General features: G+C 33.5%; 1 protein-coding gene across 5 annotated transcripts in view; it reads left to right on the plus strand.

Annotated features, from left to right (window-relative positions):
* Positions 1-27,905, plus strand: part of B3galt1 (beta-1,3-galactosyltransferase 1) — a 529,565-nt gene that overhangs the window by 286,846 nt on the left and 214,814 nt on the right. For 2 of the 5 annotated variants that reach the window (XM_063259212.1, XM_063259214.1), the window contains one exon: positions 20,305-20,412. The exons of the other annotated variants lie outside the window; for them this stretch is intronic. The gene's annotated coding sequence lies outside the window, so the exon portion shown is untranslated. The remainder of the gene's footprint in view (positions 1-20,304; positions 20,413-27,905) is intronic. 5 annotated transcript variants of the gene reach the window in all.

Raw genomic sequence — 27,905 nt, forward strand, 5'->3', positions numbered from 1 at the left:
AGAAGGCATTCCAACATGCTGATATGTCTAACAGCCCATGAAAATTAAATAAGGTGGAGCAAAATACATAAACTGTTAATATTATGATTACCTGGTACCTGAGACAAAAGAAAGATCAATTAACAACACTGACTATTAATCCATCACAAAAAATAAAACAAATGGAAATGGATAACTAATAGGTTAGCTAGTTGTCTATAAATAGGAATTGAGAAAGTTGTTTTTCTTCTCATAGGCAGCATTTAAAGCTTTTTTCATAGTGTATGTTCATCTCACATATTTGGCCTAAATGATATTTTTGAAATTTTAATAAATAACATTAAATTTATAAAATGCCTTGTTATCTTAAAGAGTTTAAATTTTTATATTTGAGTTTGAATTATCTAACTCTTAAATTATTTTGGTGTCATAAATACCTAAACTTTGCATATGTGTGCATGTATGTCTATGTACTTTATCTGTTATTGGCTTCTGACATATTTCCTTTCAAAGGGAGAGTACATATGTCTAACATTTATTCTGAATTAACTAAAATGCTACTCTTAAGCTATTTAGCATCAAGTAATAATGAAGAAAATATAAGAAGTGCTGATAAAACCTCTGTTAAGGTCCATTATTTTTATTTTTTATCTTTATACTGCTGACATGATGGGGGAAAATGTATAGAAATCAAATCAGCAAATGATACATTTGCATGGCTGTGTTATACCTCAGGGAACCAAAAGGAATTTCTAATATATATCTGTTATTTTTGAGCAACAGAGTTTTCAAGAAAATTTACTGGATTTATTTAAAAGCCATATTTTTGCTAAGCTGAAAACTTTGTACTATAAAATGTCCTCTAGACTAATTTGGTCTTATCAAACAGATGAAAGTCCTTCACTGAATCAGGGAAGAGATTATCTGCTAGAATCTTGGACTAGTTCATTATTTTAAGAAACAAGTATCATAGTCATTAGTGTATCTGTTGCTCATTTCTATTTTAAATGTTCCTTCCAGAAAATAAGGCCCATGACTGACTTACCTGTGTAAACTCATGGTTACCAGCCGGTTTGTGACTATTAACATAGGCAGAGGCTATGTCAATTGTCATGATCATATAAATGGTTTTTGATATTTAAACTATTCAGATCCAGAGGACAATAACACTTTTCTTCTTTGTTTTCATGACTTGGGTTTAAGAGTTATCATAAATAAAATCCTAACTCCTGTTTGGGGACATTCTTGATAATTTGAGCATTTTTATTATTTCAACAAATATAATAAATGAGGGAATTAATGTCTATTTGAGTTGTTTGACCTAGAAATAATAATAATAATAAATAATAAATGTGAAATCAAGTTGATTTAAAAAATGAGAAAAGCATAACATATGATAAGGTGTATCAAATGGTTTTATAACATCCTAAGAGCCCTAGGGCTTGTCTTCCCCTCTGTTCTACCCCAACCACCAATAGTATCTTCTTCCCCAGGCTGGTTCCCTGTGATTTAGGACAATTTCTAGTGGCAGCAACATCTTTCCTTTTTTAAAGTAAGAGGAAAATAGAGAACATAGCTTCACCTGTTTTCTCCTAAGAACTAAGAAGACCTTTGTAGGTATCACTGTTCTTAAACTAATTACTAGGAAAAAGATGGAATCCCCAAAGACCAATTGCAATATTCTTAATCCTCTAATTGACCTTTTCCTTTCCCCATGGAAAAGAACTGGAATGGGTGTTGTGGCATCAACCCCAAAAACCCTAGAGGGAGATAATGAAGAAACAGATGTAGAATAAACATACTAAGGGGCTAATGAACCACCACATTGAGAGAGAAACACAGAAAACAAACCATGCAGAAGAGTGAAGTTAAAATCAGAGGAAAAATAATACACCCAGGACAAACAAAAACTATTGCATTGTTTTTTAGAGTGCTAAAATTTTACAAAAATTTATACTTGTTAATAGAGATATTTTATTTTTCAGGGCAAAAGATCATATATACTTAAGATGAGAAGGCATATAGTAATGTCTTTTAGTTAATGTTAACTCATGATTTGGGGTAAGGGTTCCACATAAGAAGGACTGATTAGTCCTGTTTCTGTGGGTGTACTTTATCTGCATGCAAAATTTTAAATATGTAAGTGTTGCTATATCAGACAGTTTGTTACAATTTGCAGAGCACAGATAATTATGTACTCAACTATACTTAAAATCAATGAGCTTGTCTGTGATACACTTTAAGGAACATTTTGGTAAGGAACTTTCTTTTGTTCACATTGGATAACAAAATTTCTTGTAGAAAACCTATCTCCACCATCATTTCTGTAGAGAAATTTATCATGTTATAATCAGCTACCAGTTCTAAAATGTACACAGTTGTTATACAAATATATCAATACATAGCCTCAGGAGTCTGATACCTTCCCCTCCTCAATGAAGGAAATGTCACTAAAGGGAGCCATAGTCAAATAAAAGAACCACATCTGATATGATACCCATTCCAAAATGGCTGCCTCCTTAATGAAATTTACCCTGAACCAATCCAGACCTCAGAATCTCAGGAAAGGAACAGATGTTTGTGTTTGGAACAAGAGCCCTTGCCTATTGATGGGACCAAAGAAAAATCCTCTTAGAATCTAGAAACCTAAGTCTGTTTCAAAAGCCAATGAACTGTCAGCAGAAATCACAGCCCAACCTGAGAGCAAAAGTTTGTTTCCAGGATACTTCAAGCAATACTCTCTGGTTTATTTACGGGCCAGAGGGAGGCTACTATTGAGAACTCAACTAAGTGATTTCCTGGATTGATTGACTTTGCTGTGAAAGTGTTTTCAACTGTCCTATTTCCTCTGTAGCATAATCCTAGGCATGTGTATACTTGCCCATAGTATGTTTATTTTTAAATAACTAGGATTTTTATAATGTAACATTTTCTACCTATGAAACTGTAGCAAGCTGCCTTTTCTGGAGGTAACTTGTAGCTCTTCATCATTTGTTGTTGTTGTTGTTGTTTTATTTTGTTTTGTTTCTTTTTTTTCAAAATTCTCCTTCTGGCTAAATCTAGAATGCATGCTGGAGTTTCACTTATTAATGCATTGAAAACGCACCCAAAAAAATCATTTTTACTTAAGTACTTGTTAAGATCATAGATAGAGAGTTGTAAATAGCTATTGCTTTGGAGCTATAGTGAAGACACGGAACCTGCACTACCTGAAGTTTTAGAATGAAGATTAAAGGAATAGCAGTTAGTATGCCTGTATTTCACAAAGATTTTGAGCTGAGAAGTGTCTCCGATCACAGTTCTCTCTTGGTCAAACAAACTGAGGATTTGTAGAAATGAATGGACAGCAGTTTCACTGACCTGCAGTGCCTTACAAGGTCACATGTGTTCACCAGTAAAGTCCGATATTTTCATATTTAAAACTATGGCTTCTGAAGCACACATCTAATATTCATCTCTTACTGGATTAGTGAACCTAGAACACAGTACGTTAACCTTAAAGATGACTTTGCCTCATGCAAGTTGTCTTCCACTCCTTTGTTGAGTTGAAACAGAAACAATTCAGATATAAACTCAGAAATCATTTTCAGTCTGGAAAATAAAATCCATCATATTTCTTCTTTGATGAAAAAGAATACCTAACATATTGTTTAATTTGAAAAAATGAACAAGTGACCTGGTGATGAATTACTTTAGTTCCTAACATAACTGGGAGACAGCTTATAAAAATCTCTTCATATATAATGATTAACAGTAGGGCTTTTGGGGAGTTGGTGATAGCCTGCGGAAAAACAAAAAATTGACTTCATTCTGTAGCAGTATGCAGATTCATCTGCAGTTAACAAAATTACTAATTTCTTTATATGATCTGGCTTTTGCCTTTTATCACTGAAAAGTTAATTTATGAATAGTGAACTAACAAAATCATTATTTTCTCCCCCGGGATAATATGTTTGCAATAAATGGGACATTAACCTTTTTAAAGCTAAAGCCTGAAACTGAGTCAAGTGGTGTTAGCCAGTGTTAGTATGTTTTTCTTTTTATTTTTTGTACAGATGAAGTATGTTTCCTACTACAGCTTGATAATGTGCTTTGCATGATGTATCAGCATAACATTCCATAATGCAAGCTAATCAGTTTTGTGCAAATTCTTCATATTGCATTTTCCCTAAAAATATTGAATACACTGGGTTCTATCCATTCTTTAGGGTTCATTATCCAGATTCCTTGAAGTCTGATTTTCCAAATTCCAGTATCCTTTTGTTTCCTTTTTGAAACTACTAAACATTTTACTATTTCTCAAATATTCTGTAATATTTTTGTGTGAGTTTTAGAATGAAGTTTAAAAATCCTTGTAAAAAAATATTTTGGTATTGATGTCAGCCTGTAATAGTGGATCACAGTAGACAAAGTCACAAACTTGAGAAGGACATTGTACAATAGCTCCTATTTTTAGCTTATTTAGAAAGCAGGATCTAAATATTTTTATTATGATTCAGAAATCTTTCAAAATTAACTGACATTGCTGATACATTATTAGAAATCTATGTTGCATATAGAAATTAAATAGAATATTTTAATCAACATATCTTAATCTTGGCCAATTTATTAAAGAAGTAACCAGTTAGAGTAGTCTGCTAGATGAGAAAAAAAACATAATGAACCTTGAACAAGTTTCTACTTGTATCACTTAACTCTGGACCAGAAAATTGAATTATTAGCATAAATTAAGGAACTCACACACACAAAAATAAATATATATGAAAAAATTGAGAATTGAATATCCACTATTGCCTTAAAAGCAGTGGGGACAAACAAAAAGATAAGAAAAAGACTAAGAGCTTATTTGCAGTCCAGGAGAAAAGTAAAATGAGCTAGTGTTAGTGTAATGTACAGTCTTAACAATGTATACATTCCACAGCACTATATGTCAACCTCTAAGAAATATATCTTTGGTAAACAATTTTAAAATATTTTAATGTTAGTAAAGTTGTCCATCATAGGATTTTTCTTTTACAGTAATATAGATAATTTATATACATAAAATGTCCAGTAATAGATGATCAAAAAATATAGTCCATTCTTACAGTATAATATTATGATCCATGAAATTGTACTTGAATATTTTATGATTTAAAAAGCTATTTATGATATATGTTGTTCAGAAAACAAGCAAGATATAAAATATTTTTCTATTTTAAAATATATTACACACATAAAATTATAAAAGAAGTATGAAAATAAATTCCTAATACTGATTACTAATTACAGTTATTAATATGTTTTTTTATTTTGTCTTTCCAGTTTTTAAATTACTTTGACACATTACTTCTGTAAATGAAAAAATGTTTAAAACATTCTTAAGCACTTTTCCTATCTTTTATATATGTTGGATGAAAAGCTTACATTTTAAAGAATTGATAATTAGCGATTAACTGATTTCTTTGAATGCTTCATCTTATAGGAGCTAAAGTAAAAGTAGGCTAAAGTATTGCAAAATTTCTTTATACTCTATATTCTGTATATTTGTTTTCTGAAATAGTTTTTGTTTTTATTTTAAAGAAAACAAAACAAAACTGAACAAAGCAAATCAAAATAGAACAATGCAAATACACAGAACTTCAAGATAACAAGAAATTGGCAGTGGCTTCCATAATGACTCTTATTTTCTTTGAAATAGTTGTTCATACCTTGGCACATAATAATATCAAACAATAAAATAGTATAAAATCAATTTTAAAAAATAAAAGCATTACAGGACTTCAAAACCAGATAACAGGAAACGAACAATGGTTATTATAATCTCTCATTTCTTCAAAGCAGTTGCCCATATCATCACACATAATAAAATCAAATAAAAAACAACAGAATAAAACTAATCAAAACAAAAGAGTAAAAGCATCATAGGACTTCAAAACAAGATGATAGAAAAATCATCACTGGCTACCGTAATATCTTGTTTTCTTTAAAATAGCTTATCATACCATCACACATAATAAAATCGAACAAAAGAAAGCAGAATAAAACCAATTAAACAAATGAATGAAAACATTATAGGACTTCAAAACAAGATAGTAGGAAATCAACCATGATTACCATAATACATCCTATTATGTTCAAAATAACTGCGTACCATCAGACACAAGACAGAACAAGACAAAACTTAACAAAATTGAGAAAACAATACCATAGTTCAAGACAAAACAATAAGAAATTAAGAGTGGTTACCACCTTCCCCTCTTAGGTGTTTTCTCCTCTATAACTTTTATAATATCTGTTGTGCTTTTTGGCTCCCACTAACTCTATTTTTTATTACTAGGGTTCACCTGTATGAGTACAAACTATTTCGCCCATGAACATGATCTCCAGTTGTATCTATTTACCTACCAGAGTTTCGAGATTATCCTACTTTATAGCTGGGTAGCTTTTCATTGTATGAAAATACCACATCTTTCTTATCCATTCTATGGTTGATGGGCAAGTTACCCTTGCTTTGTTTTTTCAGGTCTCCTGTCACTTGGAACAATTGTTTTCTCTCCTTTGATTTTCAGATTATGAATTTCCTTTTGAGTTAAATGTTTTTCTTTTATACAATATATTGATGGATCTTGTTTCTTGATCCTCTCTCCCTGTGTTTCGTATTATTGTTTAATTTGGGCCATCTACATTAATGGTTATAACTGGCTTACATTTGTTTGTCTCTGCCATGCTATTCTCCACTTTTTCCTTTCATTCAATTGTCTGTGTTGTTTGGTGATCCTCCTCTACTGCTGTTCCTGGAACCATGGTCAACTTTATCTCTCTCTAGAGTATCATTTGGCACTCTGTCATGAATTCCTTCAGCTTTTCTTCATCATAGAAGTATCTTATTTTTCAATCAATTTTGAAAGATAGTTTTTCAGGGCACATCAGTCTGGGTTGGAAGTTGTTTTCTTTCAGGATCTGAAACACTTCACTCCAAACTCTGCTTGACTGGATGGATTGGGTTGAGCAGTCTGCCATGATTCTGATTGTTTTTCCTTTATAGATGATCTGTTTCTTTACTTCAACAGCTTTTAATATTCTGTTATTGTGATGAATTTATGTGATCTTGATTATTCTATTTCTGGATGTAGATTTACTTTGGTTATGACTATCTGGAGTTCTATATGCCTTGCTTACCTGTATGCCACATCATTTTCCCATGTTTTGGAAGTTTTCTGTTATTACTTCTGTAAGTGGCCTTTTTATTTTATTTGTGTTGAACCCTGCTTCTTCACTGATACCTGTCACTCTTAAATTATGTTTGTTTGTGTCATCTTGCAGCTGTTGAATTTTTATTTCCTGGTTTCTTGTTTGTTTTTTGTTGTTGTTGTTGTTGTTGTTTTTAGAGATCTTTGCTTTCATGATTGTTAGCTGCAATCTTGTCTTCAAGGTTTGAAAATCTATCTTCAGTCTCTTTCAAGTGGTTTGCCAGCTTTCCATTGACTATTTAATTTCCTGAATATCCATTTGAATCTTTTTTTATGTATTGTAATTCCTTTCTGTATTGTTCATTCAAGATTTCCATCATTTTCCTATGCTCTTTTGTATCTATGTCTTTTTTTAGATATGCTGAGTAATTCTTCCATTATGCTTGTGATTTCATCTTTTACCTGAGACATTATTTCTGATCTGATTACTTTTACAGTCTCATGAAGTTGTTTCTTTACTTCAGTTGCTATCCTATCAGAGATTTCAGGTGTATGACTTCCATTTTCTTTCATGACTGTATTTTCCAGACTTGTTTTGTGTGGGCTGGAGATTGGCTTTCACTCCTTTGTCTTGACATTCTCTTGGGTTCCTACCAGCAAGCCAGTTATAGGGCACCAGGCATTTCCCACATTGGTAGCCCCTCCACATTGTAGGGAAATGGGACAGGCACCTGTGTCCCTCTGACATCAGGTTTACAGGGAGATAGCAGGGCATGTGTGGGGGTTCTCTAGACCCGTGCAGCTACACTGGGGCTTTCCTGATGGCCAAGGGTGCATGGTGGTGGGACTGCACCTCTCAGCCTGCATGTCCACACTGGGACTCCTGTGATGGTGGCAGGCACAGAGGCGTGTGTTTGTCTGTTTCTCCTGGTGGATGATGGCTGCCCAAAGGAAGCAAGGGCCTCCAGTGGTGGCCTGCAGGTGAGTGGGGCTTACCTGGGTGCATGTCCCTCTCTTGCTGGTTGCCAACAGAGAGCAAGCCGTTTGGTGCCAGTGGCCAGCATGGTTCTCTCTTCCCATGCTGGCTGTCCACAGGAAGCAGCTTTCTGGTGGTGGCAGCCAGCAGGGTTAGGTCAATCTGCTGGTTCTCTCTCCCACACTGCCTGCTTGCAGAAGCAGCTTTCCATAAAACAGTTTTTATATAGTAAAGATCTTACAAGAAAACATGATCTACGTCACAAGTGTAAAAATTAAAAATAAGGACTTTAAAATTAATTATTAAAAAACAAACACCCATTTCTAATAAGTTTTCTAGTAAACCTAAAGTTATTTTTTCTTCACCTTCAAATGTCTGAGAAACCAATAAAGAAATATTAATTTTGTATCCATTAAAGGTTAAGATAAAAATGAAACCTCTACTTACACTATTATTCAGTATTTTTCTGGAAGTTCAATTATAATAATAGATAATTTTCTAATACTAGTAAAAGAGATAAACTGTGAAATTTATTATTTGTATGCAATGTGAATGTTCACTGAGCAAAACCTAATTGGCAAATAGATATTTATAAATGACCAATTTAGCTATACTTGATTACTTAAAAATTCATTGGTCCTCCATATATATCATTCATAATCAGCAACAAAGATAATGGAGGGAAAATTTCCTTCAATTTAAAATAGCTATTTAAAAGGCCAGTATATAGCTCAATGGCAGAACATTTGCCTAGCTCTGAGACCCCCTATGTATGGTAGGTACTACATCTTCATTTTCCAAGCAATGAAATTGAAGTACAGAAAGGTTTCTCATTGCCTGAAGTTGCATAGTTAATAATTGGAGGAGCCACAGTTTGAAACCAGGTAGACTGGCTCTTAAGTCTATCTTTCCAAAATGATGTATACCACTCAACACTCAAGAGGTATTGCAATGTTTAAGAGATACAGGTAAGTGAAGTCACTGCACAAGAAAAGGAAATATAGCCTTTGACAATGTTGTACATGATAATTACCAGAGAGCAAAAATAAGCCAGCCATTTTGGTGCATATCTGTAACTCTAGCTAGTCAGAAGGCTAAACAGGAGAACTACAAGTTTGAGGCCAGAGTGGACAACTTAATGAGTTTCTGTCACAAAAAAGAGTCAGAGATGTAGCTCAGTGCTCCATGAGTTCAATACCCAGTATGGAGTGTGGGAGATAAAGGAGATTAATAGCAGGATATATTGTAGTAACCCACTTTGACTTTCCATTATCTTGATTTAAAGCCCTGTATTGCTCTCACGATCTTGTTTTGACTGATGTCCCTCTATTCTGTTTTGCTTGATAGTACCAGGTTTGAAAGTTTAGGCAACAGCTGTGAAGATAGTGAGATTCATTTTGATGCCCATTCTGGTTGACTATTACCTACTTTTGAAGACCTATAATGTCTCCAATGTTTTGGTTTTGTTGGTTTTGTTCTTTAATGTTTTGTTAAATTTTATTATAACTGATGATATAGGCAATTCTATTAGAGATAGCGAGAGGCATTATGGTAACCATTGTTGATCACCTTGTATTATGCTTTTACATTATCTATTATGTTCACCCTTTTGATTTGACTGATTCTGTTCTGTTATGTCACATTTGGTTCTACTCTCTTCCAAAAAAGTAGTAAGAACTGTGGGAGCAACAAAACCCAAAATGTGCAATTGTCATTGTACAAAAGAGAGGAAAAGAAAGTGCTCTAAATGATATAACTGCATGTATATTTAAGTGTATAAGATAGATAATGATATTGCTGAGTTTTGTTGGATCATTGAACAGAACTGTTTGCAGTCTCACTGTTGGAATGTCCACTTTATAAGCTTTAATTTTGTAACTTGAACAATTATTTCTAAGATGACAATATGTAATCCATTAACTAGTGATTTCCTACTGTTTATTTTTTTCTGTAAATCTATATAACTTGTACCCTTTCTCTGCTTTTTTTCTTTTTCTCTTAAATAAAATTTTAAAAAAAGATTTAAAAAATAAAAAATGTTTGATTTTTCAGACCACTAATGATTAAAATGTTGACTGAGTTTCCTAAGGAGTTAGGTGTGAGGATAGAGAAACAAAGGCTTGTATTCTGTTGGCAGATGAATGCGTTTCTACGGGACAATTTTGCAAGCAGTACTAAAATTTTTTAGTTATGCCTTTACACTCAGTAACTAGTGATTTGAAGAAATTAAGGAAGTATGTTGTGTGTGTGTGTAAGAGAGAGAGAGAGAGAGAAACACTGTAGTTATATGCCTGAAAATATGCACCAACATGCTAAAGTTGGTTCTTATTGATGGAAATTTTTATTTTTATGTAAACTTTCTTGTATTTTCTGATTTATTTGAAATAGAATGTGATTCTGATATAATTAGAAAAATACAGTTATATTTCGACAATGTATGAATTAACTCAAATGTCCTCTACCATTATGAAGAACCAAATTGGTTAGGAATACTTTTGGCTGAATGGAAAAGTAGGCAGTTCCAGATCTAATTTAGTAAGTGAACAATATTTTTAAATAATCAGGAACTTTCTGTTTGTCTAATTCCCAACTCTTAAGCAAGTCTGCTCTTCTGTTTTGTATTTAAAACCTCATGTTATAAGTAGGCTGCCTTAGCTCTTACCTTTACATTCATCCAACAACTACACTGAAGGGAGGAAATATAATGGCAAAGATGTGGAGAAGACTCATGCTGTCTCAGTAAACTTTCCCTTATTACCCCTTTATCTGCTTACCCATGTCTACCCTGCCTATCATTGACCAGGAAGTATGGTATTCCCACTGCCTGCTTAGCCTATGAACCAGCACAGGGGCTGAGGCAGGATTCCCCCTACACTCTCAGCATGGCTAAGATATAACCCATTGCCTTGTCCTCACTGGAACAAAATTAGGCTTCTGTTATCTGTGAGAAAGGTGTGAAGGTTATGTTAAGTAGGCCTATCTGCCACAGGATCTGAATGGCAACTTAGTAAACAAGACAGAGCAGCACCTTCGCATGAGATTTGCTGGATAACTAAACTGAAACATATTTCAAGTTAATCACACCATTTTACTATCATTTTTAATATAGAAAATACAGAATCATAGATATCAAGAATATAAAAATCACCCAAGCCAGTTCTCTTCATTAATGATTAAAATGGGATCCAGCAAGGTTATAATTTACTCCACAGCGCTTGGCTGTAACGGAAGAGCCCAGCCCCGTCTCCTATGTTTAGCTTTTAGCATGCTTGATTCTGGGTAATTAGAAGCAGTGCTATACTGGACTTCTCTTTTATTGTTTTGTCAGAATATTTTTTTCATTTATCATTTCCTTGTTTTCCCTCACTTTCATCATTCCTAATCCAAATGAAAGCCCTGTCACATTTTATGTTGGTAAAAATGAATAAACTGAAGTGAAAGTCCACAACACATTGAAACTTTTCCTTCTTACTGGCTGCCCCACTGTGAGCACCACTTACTTCTACCTCAGTGCCACTTCCCCACTTGAGTTGAGTCCTCAGTTCCCAATGCCTAATAGTTAATGATTCAGTAATTTTTTAAAAAAATTTTATGGGAAAAAAGGTAAAACAAAATTTCATTACAACATGATAGGAGAATAATAATAGTTAATACATTGCATATAATTATTATTTTTAGTTAGTCATAGTATAAGATATGGGCATAACAGTTTTCCAACTAGCACAAACCTTCCTTTTCAATTAATTAAGAAACGCTAACAGTATAACTAATTTGCATTTTTTTCTCTCTTTGCCTTTCCCCTTTCCCCCATTTTATTTGGTTTTTCCTTTTCAACAGTTTCTTCCCATTTCACAATATATACTGTAACCTTATGTACTCTTTTACACTTTATTTACTATTTTGGTTTCTCACACCAGGGAGAAAATGTTTACACATGTGAGTTGGATTTATTTCCATAATGAATATGATCTCAAATTGCATGCATTCACCTATAAAAGTTTCAAGTTTATCCTTTATAGCTGAATAGTACTACATTGTATAAAAATACCGTGTCTTTATTATCCATTCCTCCACTGATGGCCATTTGGATTGTTTCCAGAATTTAGCTATACAGACTGTGCTGTTGTAAACATTGGTACACATATATTACTGTGGTATGATGTTTTAATTCTTTTGGAAAGATACTTTGAAGGGAAATAGCTGAGTCAAGTGCAACCTCTAATCCTAGCTTTCTGAGGAACCTCCATACTGATTTCCACAGTGGTTGCACCAGGTTGCCCTCGCCAAAGGTGGAGAAAGGTTCCTTCTTCCCAAAAGCCCCACCAGCTTTTGTTATTGGTTGATTTCTTGTTGACAACGATTCTTTCTAGAGTGAGGTGGAATCTCTATTGTTTTGATTTGTATCTCTTCAATGACCAATGATGTTGATTTTTTTGATACATTTATTTACTATTTGCATTTCTTCATATGAGAAGTTTGTATTCATGTCAGTTGCCCATTTTTGGATTGGGTCTTTGAATTTGGGGGGACCTGATTTTTTTTCAGTTCCTTATACGTTCTGCATAGAAATCTTTTGTCTGAGGGACAATTGGCTAAGATTATTTCCCAATCTGTAGGTTACCTTTTCACGCAGTTGGTGATTTTTTTGGATGTGTAAAAGTTTTTTAATACGATGAGATCCAAGTTGTTTATTCTTTGTAGTATTTCTGATGTAGTTTAAGTTTTGTTCATGAACTCTGCCTATACCTATGTCTTTAAGATTTCTACCTATTTTCTCTTTCAGTAGATTCAGTATTTCTGTTTTAACATTTAGATCTTTGATCCATTTTGACTTTAGTTTAGTGCATGGTGATAGACATAGATCGTTTTAATATTCAGCATGTGGAAAGCCAGTTTTTGCAGCACCATTTATTAAAGAGGTTATCTTTCTTATAGCAAACATATTTAACTGTTTTGTCAAATAAGATGACTGGGTGTGTTTGCATTTTGTCTGAATCTTCTAATCTATTCCATTGATCTTTGGGTCTGGTTTTTGCCAGTACATCTGGTTTTATCACAGTAGCTTTGTAATATAATTTCAAGTCAGAGATTATTATTCCTGCTGCCTTGTTTTTGTTGCCCAGAATTGCTTTTGCTATTGCAGGTCTCTTCTGGCACCAAATGAGTTGTAGGGATGTTTTCTCTAGATCTCTGAGGTTTGTCAATGATATTTTTGTTGGAATTGAATTAAATATGTATAATAGTTTTGGGAATATGGTCATTTTCACTAGGTTTGTTCTTCCTATTCATAAGCAAGAGATATCTTTTCATTTTCTGATATCCACTACAATCTCCTTTTTTTAGAGTACTATAATTTTAAATGCTTGACTCTTCTGCTTCTTTTGTTAGATTGATTCCTAAGTATTTCATTTTATTGGATGCTGTTATTAAGGGTGTAGTTTCCCTAATTTCTTTCTCATGACTTTGTTGTTTGGGCACAGGAATGCTTTTGATTTTTAAGTGTTGACTTTGTATCCAACTACACTACTAAATTTGGTTATTAAATGTAGAAGTGTTTTAGTGGAAATTTTGGGACCTTCTATGTAGAGTGTCATGTCTTCTTTGAATGATAGTTCAAATTCTTCTTTTCTATCTTTATTCCTGTTATTTGTTCTTTTTTTTTTCTCTGATAGTTCTTGCTAATGCTTCCAGAACAATATTGAATAGGAGTGGTGATAGTGGAATTCTTGTTTTGTACCTTATTATAGAGTCAATGCTTTCAGTTCTTGTACATTTAGTGCTATGTTGGTTGTTGGTTTCTCATAGGTGGCTTTCACCAGATTGAGATAGAGGCCACCTATTACAATTTTCTGTAGTGTTTTTATCATGAGTGGGTGCTGGACTTCATTAAAAGCCTTTTCTGCATCTATTGAGGTGGTCTTATGATTTTTGTCTTTGATTCCATTGATATGGTATGTTACATTTATTAATTTGCATATTTTGAATTATTCCTGCATTCCTGGGATGATTCTCACTTGGTCATGGTGTTTTTAATCTTCTTTACAATTTACTGAATTCTGTTTGCTAGTATCTTACTGAGGATTTTTGCATCTATGTTCCTGATGGAGATTGCCTCTAGTTCCCCTTTTTAGTTCAGTCTTTTTCCAGTTTCGGTATAGAGTAATGAGTTAGAAAGTATTGTTTCTCTTTCAATTTCATTAAATAATTTGAGGAGTTTTGACATTAAATCTCCAGTAAATTTCTTGTAGAACTCAGCAGTGAATCTGTCAGGACCTAGGCTTTTCTTTGCTAGTAAATTTTTAATTACAGTTTCAATTTCATTAACTGATAATAGATTTTTCAGAATTTTGCCACTAATTCCCAGTGTCATTGCACTATGGTCAGATAATATGCATGAAATAATTTCAGTTCCTTTGCTTTTACTAAAGTATCTTCTATAGGCTAGTATATGACCTGTTTTAGAGAATGTTCCATGTGCAACTGAGAAGAATGTGTATTCTGATACTGTTGAGCAGAACATTCTGTAAACATCTACCAAGTCCATCCATTTGATTACAGGATTAATTCAGTTCTGTTACTTCTTTGCTCATTTTTTGTCTAGTTGATCTCTCTCTTTTGGACAATGGGGTGTTAAGGTCCCCTATTACAGTTGTATTATTGCTTATTTGATTTTTCTTATTTGTACCAAGATTTGGTACATACATATTTATGGTTGTTATCTCTTCCCCTTGAAGTTTTCCCATAGTAAGTATGTATCAACCTTCTTTATCCATTTTGATCATTTCCAGTTTGAAGTCACATTGTCTGCAAACAGAATAGCTGCTCCTGCTTTTTGTGTGCTTTCCTATTGCATGGAATATTGTTTTCAATCTTTTGACTTTCAGTCTATGAATTTTTTTTCAGTTAAATATATTTCTTGTATGTAGCCTGCTGTTATATCTTGTTTCTTGATCCATTCTTTCAATGTTTCTTTTGATTGGTAATTCCAGACCATTTACATTGATGTTATAACAGATATGTATTGGTTTATTCTGTCATTTCTTTTTCCCCATTGCCACTTCCCTGTTTTTTTCCCTCTGTGCAGCTGCTCGCCCTACTAGATGGTTTCTTTCTGTTGTTCTTGGAATTGTGGTCAGTTTTTATTATCTAGAATATTTTGCAGTACTCTTTATAGAATTTGTTTTGTGGTCCTGAGTTTATTCAGTTGTTCTTTGTCATGCAATATTCTTATTTCTCTATTAATTTTGAAAAGTAGTTTTGCCAGGTTCATCAGTCTAGGTTGGAAACTGCTTTTCTTTAGGAATTGAAATATTTCACTTCAAGCTCTCTTGATTTGATGGTTTATGCTGAAAAGTCTGAACCATAATTTTGATGGACTTTCCTTGATAGATAATCTGTTTCTTTTCTCTGACTGTTTTTAATATTCTGTTCTTGTGTTGAATTTCTGGGATGTTAATTATTATATATCTGAGAATAGATTTATTTTGGTCATGTTTAATTTGAGTCTATATGATTCACTTATCTATATGTCAGATTCTGTTCCCATGTTTGTAATTTTTCTGTTATTACTTTTTCAAATAATCCTTTTTATCTTATTTGTGTTAACTTCTGCTTTTTGATTGACACTTATTAGTTTATATTGTTTTTCTTTGTATCATCATGGAGCTGTTGAATTGTCATTTATTGATCCCTTTTTATACTTAAGAGATCTTTCCTTTTATAGTTACTAGTTGTGATAATATCTTCAAGATCTAAAAGTTTATCTTTGATTTAATTCAAATGGTTTTGCCAGCTTTCAGTGGAATTTTTAATTTCCTGGATATGTGTTTGAATACTTTTTCATGCATTCTATTTTTTCCTCTATTTATCTGTCCCACTTTCCATTCTTTTTCTAGTGTCTATTTTTTATCTCTCTCTCTCCTCTAGATTTGATGAGCAATTCCTTTATGAATATTGACATTTCTTTTTCTTTACCTGAGAAATTATTCTGATGTGATTTCCTCTATAGGTTCATGAATTTGTTCCTCTCAATTTTTATCATTTCAGTAACTTCAGGTTTGTGTCTTCCATTTTCCTCTGTCTTGCTGTCTGCTGGACTTGTTCTGGGTGGACTGCAGGTCTGATACTACCTTTTGCTTCTGCGTCTTGTCATTTTCTATTTCAAAAATTTTTATTTTGTTTTCTATATTGATCCTTGTAGGTTTTTGTGGTAGTAACTATATCACTAGTATCTAGTCTTCTCTAGGGAAATTCTGTTCCTCAAGGATGTTTTCTGTGTATAGGAAGTCTATAGTTTGTGTCTGTCTGAAAATCCTGCCTTCCCAATTACTTAAGGGTGAGATGTTGGTATTTGTTTGGCCCTTAGTCCTTTGATGTTTGGCAGTGGTGATGTTTTCCAGTACTGTTACAGAAGGGAGAATAACTGATTACAACAAATATGACATCCTAGCTAAAGTAGTATAATTAGCAATAACAATAGCATCAAGCACAGTGTAGAAGCTGACAAACTGTGATAACTATTAATTTTATGCCTTAAACCACAGGAACAAAATCTACAGTTATATAACAGAAGCAATCATGAATTAGAAACTGATATGCAAAGTATTTCCACATAGAAGAGTAGTTTTACCCTGTGGTAGGGAAATTTAGGAAGGACAGTGAATAAAACAAAAATAACTGTTCTATTTATCTTTGTCCCCAAGTGCAACACTGGTTCAACTTAAGCAACTGTTGTGGGAATATCAGACAGTGACACCCCAATCCTCTCATTGCAGCACAAGGCAAATAATGTCAGTTTTGGGGGTGGCCTTACTGATGATGTCAGTATTGATCATTTGTGTCAGAATATGTCTTACCAAGTTTCTTGTGTTACTTTTCTCCTTCGTAGGTCATAAGTTAATGACAGGGAAATACTTTGTGGCAGTGTAAATGTTCTGTTTCTCCTCCATCACTCCCACCTTTCTGAAAACTATTATTACTATAGTAGTTGACAAATGATTTCCTAGCTCCATTGCTCCTGGTACACTTATTAGTATATGTTCTAAAAGAAGAGCTTTCTCTTCTCTACTATTTATTTGTTTATTTTATGAGTGTGGCTTTACAAATTTTTATATTATTCTAGAAATTATACTAATATGTATTGTTCTAATAGGCAAATTTTCCCAGATTTTGCCAGTGAAAAAGCTGGCTTCTATACCCACCCTGCTCTACCCTTTACCTTCTGGATAAATTACTTAAGCTCTCTAACCTCTGTCTTTACCCCATAAGAAAATGACCTAATGGGTTTAGCACCTGCCACTATGTAATGTCACACCCAAAGAGCATGATCGTCATATCAGTATTTGGGTGCAAACCTGACTCACTACACATATCCAACAAGCTGCATTAATTTTTATAATTTACCAAAGATATTTTTATGAAAGTAGAACTGGCATATGAGTGGATGTTCTCCTTATAGATAAGAAGGCCTATTTCTTCCTGTCTGTGTATCACTGAATATTGACAGTTTTAAAACAGGCAAGTATTACAATACTGTGATCTAGTTGCTAGATGCCTACAAACAACTCTCTTGAGTACTTCTGATCGCCAACAACTTTCATGTGCACATCTAAGAAGTTCTTCCTTTGATTCTCGTCTGTTCTAAACTTGTTTATTAACAATTTACCCTCTCTGGTGGCTTTAAAACATACCTGGATTTTGATAACTCTCACAAATATGACTCTAATTCAGAAGTATTTTTTGTTTGTCTCCTGCTCTCTCCCCGATGAATGTCCTCTTAGCACTTTACTGTCTGGCACTTACCACAATTTTTCAATTAATTATGTGTAATTATATGCAATCATGTATAATCACCCTCCCACTGGAGGGCACCAAATACTATGGTTTATGAGGTCAGAGACCATGTCTGTCACATCCATTCAACATGCAGTGGAAGCCTGGAAATAATAGCTGCTTTTTGAAAGAACATTTCTGTACTTGAAAATATTTTTAAGGATGAACCCTGTATGTACATTGCACTGTGCCTTTTTTCTCCTCACATTGTCATTCAAAAGAGAAAATTAGCATGACAAAGAAACCAAATTAAAAAGTAATTTTAATTAGTTCCATGTTCATCATGAAAACTGGCATCTCTCATACATTTTATGGCAATTTCTACCTTGGTTGTCTGTGTGGGGAAGCCCCAATGTGTAGAAATAATGCCACTGTTTCTTATAGTGTTAAAATGTGCTTTTATTATATTATATTTTATGTTCAGTGTTTAGTTCAGCATCTATAAATGGGTGATGCTAAGTATTTTTTCAAAGACTGAGTTTGCACATGAAGCTAAAATCTTTGGAATCGATGACAAAAGTAGAGAAACATACTGTCTTCTTTGAAAATAGCTATAAAAAAAGTTAAGTGAGAGCCTGCAGGTGAAGACAATTTGGAATGTTCACAGAACAGGCTCCCTACCCCACACGGCTAACTCAAGGTGAAATATGGTAGGAGGAGAGGCAGAGAGATAGGCTAGGATCCCAGCTGTTGAGACCTTTTGAGACTGTTAAGGATCTGAGATTTACTTTTGTTTAATGAAAAGGGAAATCATTAATGATTGTAAGGAAGGGCATCATGTGATTCAAAGTATGGTTAATCCTACCTATTGGCAGATTCCATATTTGAAAATTCATTTCCTTGCTAAAATTTATCTGTAAACCCCAAATCAGTACTTGGGGCACTTTCAGGGCACAGAGGAGTGAAAAAAACGAGTTGCTTAATGCACACATTCCCAGCTGAAGCAGAACAAGGTGACACTCTTTTTATTTCAACTTTCATGGTAACTTTTTTGTGATCTTTTTAGTGCCCCATTTCTTGCAAGTTATTGTGCCTTCTCTTGCTACATTAACTGTTTAAAAAACGCCCAAGAATCATGCTGAAGGACAGCATAGAAAGCCTGTGATGTGCCTCCCAGAGATGATACATGTGTTGATAAGCTTCATCTAGGCATGAATCATGAAACTGTTAGCCATACACTCAAGAGCAATGAACCGGAAATGTGTGTCAAAGAAAGATATCATTGAATAGAAATAATCACATGGCAAGATTACGTATTGATTGGCCGATAAAAACTTTGAGACCAAAGGCTCATAGGAATATATCTTAATATTTCCCATAAGAAAGACAGATAAGTACAAAGGATTATACTTTGTATTGATTTTATAAAGCATAACTGCAAATAATGGGAATCACCAATACATGTTTAAAAGATCACCCTGGCTATGACATGGAGTATGGGTAATAATAGAAGCCAAACAAAATACGGAAGATGAAAGTAATCTACAATGGCATTATGGTGGAAGTACAAACCAAATTCAAGAATCAAGGATTGCCTAGAGATAAAGACTCATGGAAAGGACTCTTTGGGATCCTGTCCAGCCTTGTCAGTTTTTCTGTTTCAAATCCCCAGATTCCATTTTCCCAAAAAACTTCACTATGTGAAACTGTCATTTTATATAGCTATATGCTTACAATTTAACTAAGTATATAAATACAAATCTTTTTTTTTAAAATCCTCACAGAATGAAATTGATATTGACCATTTCATACAGATTATGTTCATTATTTTTAGCTAGTTTGAGCCTATTTCTTTTATTTTTGACATAATTAATGGGCTTTAAATGACTAACAATTTTCTCTCAAAAGATGTGTTTCTCATCAACTTATAAAACTGCTACTAATCTGCCTAAAAAACAGCATTTTGAACCTTGTTATCATCTAGAGAGCCTCAAAAAAGATACTCTCCTTCCCTGCCATCAAACTGCTCTCCTTTCTGTGGGAGAGTTCTTAGCACATACAGCACTATGCTTGCTGCCATGGTGGTATCCGTGAAGTGTCCACCTTTACAACCTTTAATCAATTTAATTATGATTTTATTTCTTGATCAGAGGATTTTCTACAGAGGAAGTAGGCCTGAAAGAATCTTTTTTGCCATTAATCATAAAGACTTCTTTTTTAAAATTCATATAAAATTTAAGAGGTTTTTGGTTACAGTAATTAAACAATGAAGGCAAAACATACTACTTTAGCAGTGAGTCTTTAGAAGCATATACTAAGCCAATAGATAAATAAACATATACCATATGGTTGTTACCTGCTCAAGTCCATGTTCCTTTCTTCTCAGCGTGTTTCTCTGTTGTGCAGGTTCCCTCCTCCTTGTGTCCCTGTTGTTGGGAAAGACAAGCCCCCCAGCCCCACACATTTGGAAGTTGAACTGTCAGCCCTGGGTGATCATTTCACCACTTCTACCAGGTACTGACTTAGGAAAATCATGTGAACCAACTTTGGCCAGAGACCCAGGAGAAGTCTGTTAGGAAAACTTGAGAAAGATTGTCCACTGATGAAGATATGTATGAGATAAACACATTTCTAGATGAAAGGTTCTGTGGGCTAGTGGAACTGGAAGATGTGTAAGCCATCTTTCACCCACTGTGGCCCAGGTGTGAAGACAGAAAGCTGTTCTTTGAGTTAATAAGTGATATTTGACATGCGATTCACTTCTAGTCCTTTAATTCATCACTCCTATGGAGGAAACTTTATTATCTACAATTTATTATTGATTTTAATCTTCTGTGCCTTTTGGTAGCCAAGAATAGCCAATATGGACCACACTTTAGGATTTTACTAGGTTGTCAGTACAAGATGCACATATTTGTGCATTTTGATATCTGTGAAAAATGTATAATTTTGATTCAATAAACTTAAGAGATTTTTTCATTGTTAAGTGTATTCACAATATACAAAAGCACTTTAATTAAATATACAAAAGCACTTTAATTAAATATACAAAAGCACTTTAATTAAAGGTGTGATCTGTTAAAATGTGATCATTAGAACCCAGAAAAATCAATATTCACTTGAAACAAACAAGATAATGAATCATTCATCATATTAAAAAATGCCAGTAGACCACAAAACTAGTCATAAACTCAAGATGAAATAATCAAGATTATGATATGTTTTGATTCTTTCCAAATATGTTTTTAAATATAGTTAGCATTGTTTCCATTTAAAAATTCATACCTATTAGCTATTAAAATACAGTCATATTTGCGTAACAGCATAAATTGTGAATGTCAATTTTGCTATATTATAGCTTGAATGGGGATAAGTGATGTCATTGTATTAAATCATAACATTTTGGAGAACATAAAAGACATGCAGACAAGTTACTATAGGACCCAACAATCTTTTAATCGTGGCATTGGCTATTTACTCCTCCCAGAATGCCATGAAGTAAAACTGGAGACTTTTCAGGGGCATTAAGACAAGTTCAAGCAGAAAAATCATTCCAGCTCAATTTTGAAAGGATGCAAGGGAGACAGTGGGCTAAGGATTTCCAAGAAAGGCTGTCCAAACAAAATCGTGCAATCTACAACAGCTAGAGGCAGTGAGGCCTTGAACAAAAATGCTTGAAATGTATAGAGTAAGGTAGGATGGAGCATAGTATACACTCCCTACCAAATTCTTTCTTCTAGGTGGTTTGAAATGACAGTAACAAAATTCTAATCTTTGTTCTCTAAAGAGTGTTACTTTTCCAGTCACAAATATGTTGACATCATGCACAAGTAAGAATTAGATCTTCAATTGTCCTCAATATGCTGCCTTTTTTGTCCTGATTTTTTCATTATATTTAATTTTTGTTTTGGTCAGTACACAATAACTGTCACATTTTTATGCATGCATAGAAAAAGTAAAACAAAAGTAATAACAGTTTACTCAGGGTACATGCCAACTCTACGCTAAGAATTTTTTGTGATGAAGACAAGAATTATTTTATTTGTGAAAAAACTGAGTTTAAGTAGCTTGTCCAAGGTCAACTAGTAAACATAAATGAGAATTTGACTCCAGGTCTATCTAATCCTCAAACTTAAATTTGTATCTACTATATTATGCTTCCTCCTTGCTTTTTAAGCATGGATTTAAATAGACAAGATTAGCTCTTTGTTTTGAAATGTTGGAAAAGGAGGTGGGAAATATTTTTTTCTCTTTCTGTAAGTCTATTTGTTCGTTTTTGCAAAGATCCATTTGCTTTAGTGTGCTATTTGGATTAAATTGTATTATAATGTCTGTGAGAAATGTAGCATTTATTAGTAGGAAATAACACATAAGTACCTGTTTTATCTAAAAGATCACTAAATAGCTGTCTAAAGATTGGTCAATTCCAACTGATCAACAAGCTAGTGATTTTCTATCAGCTTAAAGTATTTATTGTTCCCTTGAGTCAAATTTTATTCCATAAAGTGGGGTAAGCCTAATCGGAGAATAAATTTAATGTGTGCACCAGGAATAATATACATTATTTTGTCTTCTACAAATAATTTTTCACAGATGTACTTTGAGCCCCAGAAAAATTCTAGAGGTCTATAGACTGAAGTACAGGTAAAACAGAAAAGTATGAACACTTCCATCTTTTTCTTTCAGATAATTTAAAATCCAAGTCATGTACTGTTCTAATTTTTTTAAAGGCCAAAAAATGCCATAGAAATAAAAATAGATGGCTAACCTTTGAGGCAATTCTAACCTAGCCATCCTCATTCTGACCTTCACTACTTCAGTCCATTTGTAATCTCCTTATTCTTTATCTGAAGTGATTTTAAATATATTATAATAGGCTAAAGCATTTGCTTTTACCAAGCATCTGTATTTAATAACTAGTGCAAAAATATAACTGTGTGCCTATAACATTATTATTTCATCAATAAGATAAAAAGATAAAAAGTCTAAATATCAAAGGGAGAAATCAGATATTACATATTAAATCACAGCAGCCCACACACTTATTTGTATTTTCACATCCAGATGGAAAAATTGGCTAATTACCAACTATTTTACATGTCAAAGGAGGGTGGTGTTAGAATTAACTATACAGCATGATTTATTCCAAACTATAGTTTCTCTGCAATTTTCTTGTAATTATATTTTTTCTTTTTAATTTTTAGAAATTGGCTTTTATTGGCTGTTTTCATTTAACTTCTGTAATGATTGTAATGACTTATGAAATACCTCAGGGGGGGCAAATTAAAGCAAACCACAGAAATCAATGCATGTAGAGATCTTTTGGATATTTGTTTTCTGCTTGAAACCAAGTCGTACAAATTAGAAACCACTTGGGATGATAGAAAGAAACAATGTCTAGGCCTCCTTTTCATTGTTGTTGTGTTCACATCAGCACTTTCAATATCTAAACCATGACAATATTTGCTGAAAACTCCAAAACAATTTCACTTTGAAGGGAACAATTTTCAGCTCAACTGAAACTACAATAAAGGGGTTAGGGAAAAAGAGAAGAAGATTTAAAAAGAGACCTAAAGTTGGCCATGAGCAGAATAAAAAATATTTTAGTAAACGCTATCATTTCCTTTTTGGTTGTTGTTAAAGTGACAGTACAGCCTAATTGTATCACAATTTTCAAATTTTAATTATTGAATTTATAAATAATACATACATAATGATGGTTCTACTTCTAATCCAAGTCCACATAGCTCTTTTGGTTGACCTCCATTGAGTATGTGTGTTCTGTTAAGAACCTTTGTGCTCAGTGGTATCCATACACATATTCATTGGCTCCATACTGCAATATATCACCTCTTTAGTAAAAATCAATATTTCTCTTTACAGGGGCTGGGGATTTAGCTCAGTGGCATAAGAAAAAAAAATATTTCTCTTTACAATTCATGGCAAGCATGTTGGTGTCTCAGTAATATATTTTGAGGCTGAAAATGTTGCCATATTGTCAGAAATACATCTCCACTTACACTCATGATTCATTCTCTTATTCAAAAACCAGGTAAATATCAAATAAACCTATATTCTTTCCTCCTTCATGGCTTTGACTTGCCTTCTTTGTGTTAATATCAAATTAATAAAGAAACTAAAATAAATGAAAATTAGAAGATGGTTATATATACCTATATCTCCTTAAATATAGTATTCTGTGAGATTCTAACAGGTCAATTATTTAACCACCAGACACATTTAGTAAATATTGAATTATGGGTGCATTTAATCCCTGTAGAGACTCTTGGGGTCCACAATATGTTAATGTACTTATAAACATGTCACTGTCACATTATTAGGATATTTTGGTATTTAATGAGGTATACTGGGAAGCAGAAAGGCACAGATACCGTGTACAAAGTTTCCCAGACTTATTTAATTATAGAACACTTTATTCATAGAACACTTTCTTCAAAATATAAACCAACTGTGACAGTATGTGGTTTCACTGTGATTTTATTAATATCGCCACAAGATAAATGCCCCATAAAGGCCAAGAGTATGTCTATGTTTTTTCAACATTTTATATCCAATGTCTGGCACAGTATACAGCATCTGGACTCTGTTGGTCTAATTACACTTTAGCTCCAGTAGGGCACAGGTCTCAGTAATTTGCATTATCCATCTGTGATAAGTGTGGCAGGCTTTTTTTGGTGGGATTTTTTTTTTTTTAATCGGTACTGGGGATTAAACTCATGACTGCCTGCTTGCAAGGCAGGCGCTTATGCTGCTGAGCTAAATCTCCAGCCCAGGCAGGCTTTTTTTAAAGTTAGAATTCATTTTTGGCAGTCCTTGCTTTTAAAAAGAAAATCATCCTGTACATATTAGCAACATTGTACAGCTCTGCATTCACCCCAATTAAGATACAGCGTGTTTCCATGTCTGCAAGTTCTCTCACACTCCTTCAATGCCGGCCCTGTCCCCTATTTGCCGTTGTCCCTGCCAATCACCTAGTAAGTGATGTCTGTCCCTATCATCCTACCTTTTCTAGAATGATACATATATGGAAGCAGAACAGTAGTGGACCCTTTTGACTCTGACTTCTTCCTTCTAACAAAATACATTTGAGATTTGTCCACGTCATGGATTGTATCACCTTATTTCTTTTATTGTACATTAGTGTACCACCATGTGAATGTACCACACTTTGTGTGGCTCTTCATCTCTTGGTGGTATGTGAAGTTTTTAAATCCTTGGCAGTTATGAAGATGGACCCTTGTGTACAGGTTCTTGTGGACTTGTGTCCCCATCCCCCTTGAGTACAAAGGAATGAAATGGCTAGATCATAGCATAAGTATATGCTTAACTTTCTAAGTCAACTACCAAACCACTTTCTGATGTGGCAGTATCATTTTTTATTCCTACCAGCAATGCATGGAAATTCTTCTTGCTGTATATCCTTACTAGTATTGAAAGTGTCATAGTTTTGTTTTGTTTTTTTACATTTGGGACATTCTAACAGGCATGTGGCAGTTAGCTCAGTGAGCTATGAGTGCATTAATCTAATGAGTGATAATGTAGCATAGTTTTCCATGTGCTTATCTTCTATCTGTACATATTTGCTGAAGTATCTGGGTTCTTTTTTGGCTTGTTTTTCAAAATTGGAATGATTGCTTTCTTATTGCTGAGATTTGAGAGTTCTGTACATATTGTAGTGAACAGTCCTTTATTACATCATCTTGTATCTACTTTTTCCAAAGTGTAGTTTGGTTTTTCATCCTCTTAACAGTGTGTGCTGTGTTTTTGACTTCAAATGATTTTTCTATCTTGGTATCCTGTTGTGAGTCGAAAATAATAAGCTAAAACTACTTTGGTGGAGTTTCTGTGTCAATACACAGAGAGCTTTCACTTTTACTCCATTTGAGTCTATGAGAGTAAACTTTCAGGGGACAGAGTTGAGACAGTTGTCTCAACTAGTCCCCTAATTTAGGAATCTGGCTTATAACACTCTATAATCAAAACTCTTTTCTCTGACTCCGACCTTAAACATAGGTGGGTTTCTGGTGATCTTTAAAGACACAAACTTTGAACATGGTCACACTTGGCCTCTCTGTTTCATCTTGATTCACAGCTACCAGCAGGATGTATCTCGAATACTGCAAATAAAAATATAAACTGGTTGCTTTAGATCCATTGATCAAGTAAAATTTGTAAAATTCACGCATCTTATATTTCCGATTTGATCACCAAACTATGTAAATGTAATCAAAAAATGGAGGACAGGGATAAATTATGTAAACTTTATGGGACTTTGGTGGCAAGTTACCAGGTTTCCATCTTCATTATACTAACTACAAACAGTGAAGCACTATATTTTACTTCTTATAAAGATGTCCAAAGGAGTAAAGTAGTGATCTATTGTTTGGTGTATTTTTTTCAGATCCCTTAGTGTGCAAAAGTTTATTTGTTTTGAATAAATGGCTTGCATAATACTAAGCAGTCTAGAAGAAAATACATGAAGTAAGAGGACCAAAAAAATAGAAATTTATGCCAAAGTTACGAGCAATGAATGCTAGTATTTACAACTTACCGTAAATTAGACATAAGAGAAGTGAAAATTATTTTTCTAAGATATGTGATATTGAACAAATGAGGGATTATGGCAGAGATAGATACAGTAGTAGTAGTGTCTTTTTGAGATGACTTTTATTCAGCGTGAGCATGACTAATCAACAGAAACAAAACCCATCATGTTATAAAATTTAAAAGATAGGAAAGTTTAGGGCTTCAGTGTAAAGCTGCCATTGATTGGCAAAGCCAGTGCTGTTTTGAAGATGGGCAAACTACAAATACTTGGCATGAAGTTATTAAACCTTAGAATCATTAAAATAAATCCCCATGGTTTAATTTCAAGGTCTACCTACAGGCAGATAATTTACTCATCACATAGATGAGAGTGCCAATACACACAACTGCTCTTATTTCTCCTCATGAATTTAAAAATGTATACTCACATTTGTTTCATGCATGAATTATGTTAACATGAGCTTCAGCTAAAGACAGCTCCTCTAGGGAATCTTTTCCTTCTGTCATGATTTATTCAGCCCCAACTATATATCCTCTATCATTATTCTCTTAATGTTTTACTTTAAATTAACCTGAAGTCATTTTTAAGTGAACCTCAAACTAAACAGTAGTATCAGACTATTGGGTTAGTAACATTATTTCACTAAGATATGTAAAATAAATATGAAAATAAAAACTGTGCATGGACCTAAAATTGTCTTTCATGATATACTTTGTGAATATTGTTCTATATCTTTGTAGGTTTCCAAGTGCAATATATATATATATATATATATATATATATATATATATATATATGCCTGTTGACATTGCAGGTGATACTGGTTCCTTAAGTTCTTTCACTTAAATTTGGAAATTATGTACTAAATAACTACATAGCCGGGCCCATCATGCAGCTGGCCTCTCTTGCCTTTTTTTCATATTTAAAATTAAAACTTTTCCAACTCAGTGTTATAGTGCTAGAAAAAACTACGTATGAGACATGTAAAGGATAACAAAAAAAAAAAAAAACCCACAGTATACCCTAGAGAATTGAATTACCCTCTAACCTCCGCCTCTTGTCAGTAAGATAGAGATACAAGCATTACTAACAACTCTAAATTTTTTAAGGATTAAATGATATTAGATACATAAAACACTGAATCACAATTTATTAAATTTAGGAATATTGTTTGGCTATACAGAATATGAGGTAGAGGATCAAGTTAAACAACATCCTGAGGAAACAATAAAACAAATTTGATTTCTTTAGACCATCAATGTACGTTTTTAAAATGTGGAGGGAACATTGTTCTAGATTATTAGAGATTTACAAAACTTGACAACCGAATTCAAGATGTGAGCCAAGTTCCCAAAACAATCAATACTTGGCAATATCTTACCTATAACCAGATATTAGATTATATTTGACAATTATTGTTGTTTTCATTAGATTAAAA

This window comes from Cavia porcellus, unplaced genomic scaffold (genome assembly GCF_034190915.1).
Source record: "Cavia porcellus strain 051 isolate PalLab524CR breed Dunkin Hartley unplaced genomic scaffold, mCavPor4.1 scaffold_12, whole genome shotgun sequence".
Taxonomy (NCBI): Eukaryota; Metazoa; Chordata; class Mammalia; order Rodentia; family Caviidae; genus Cavia; species Cavia porcellus.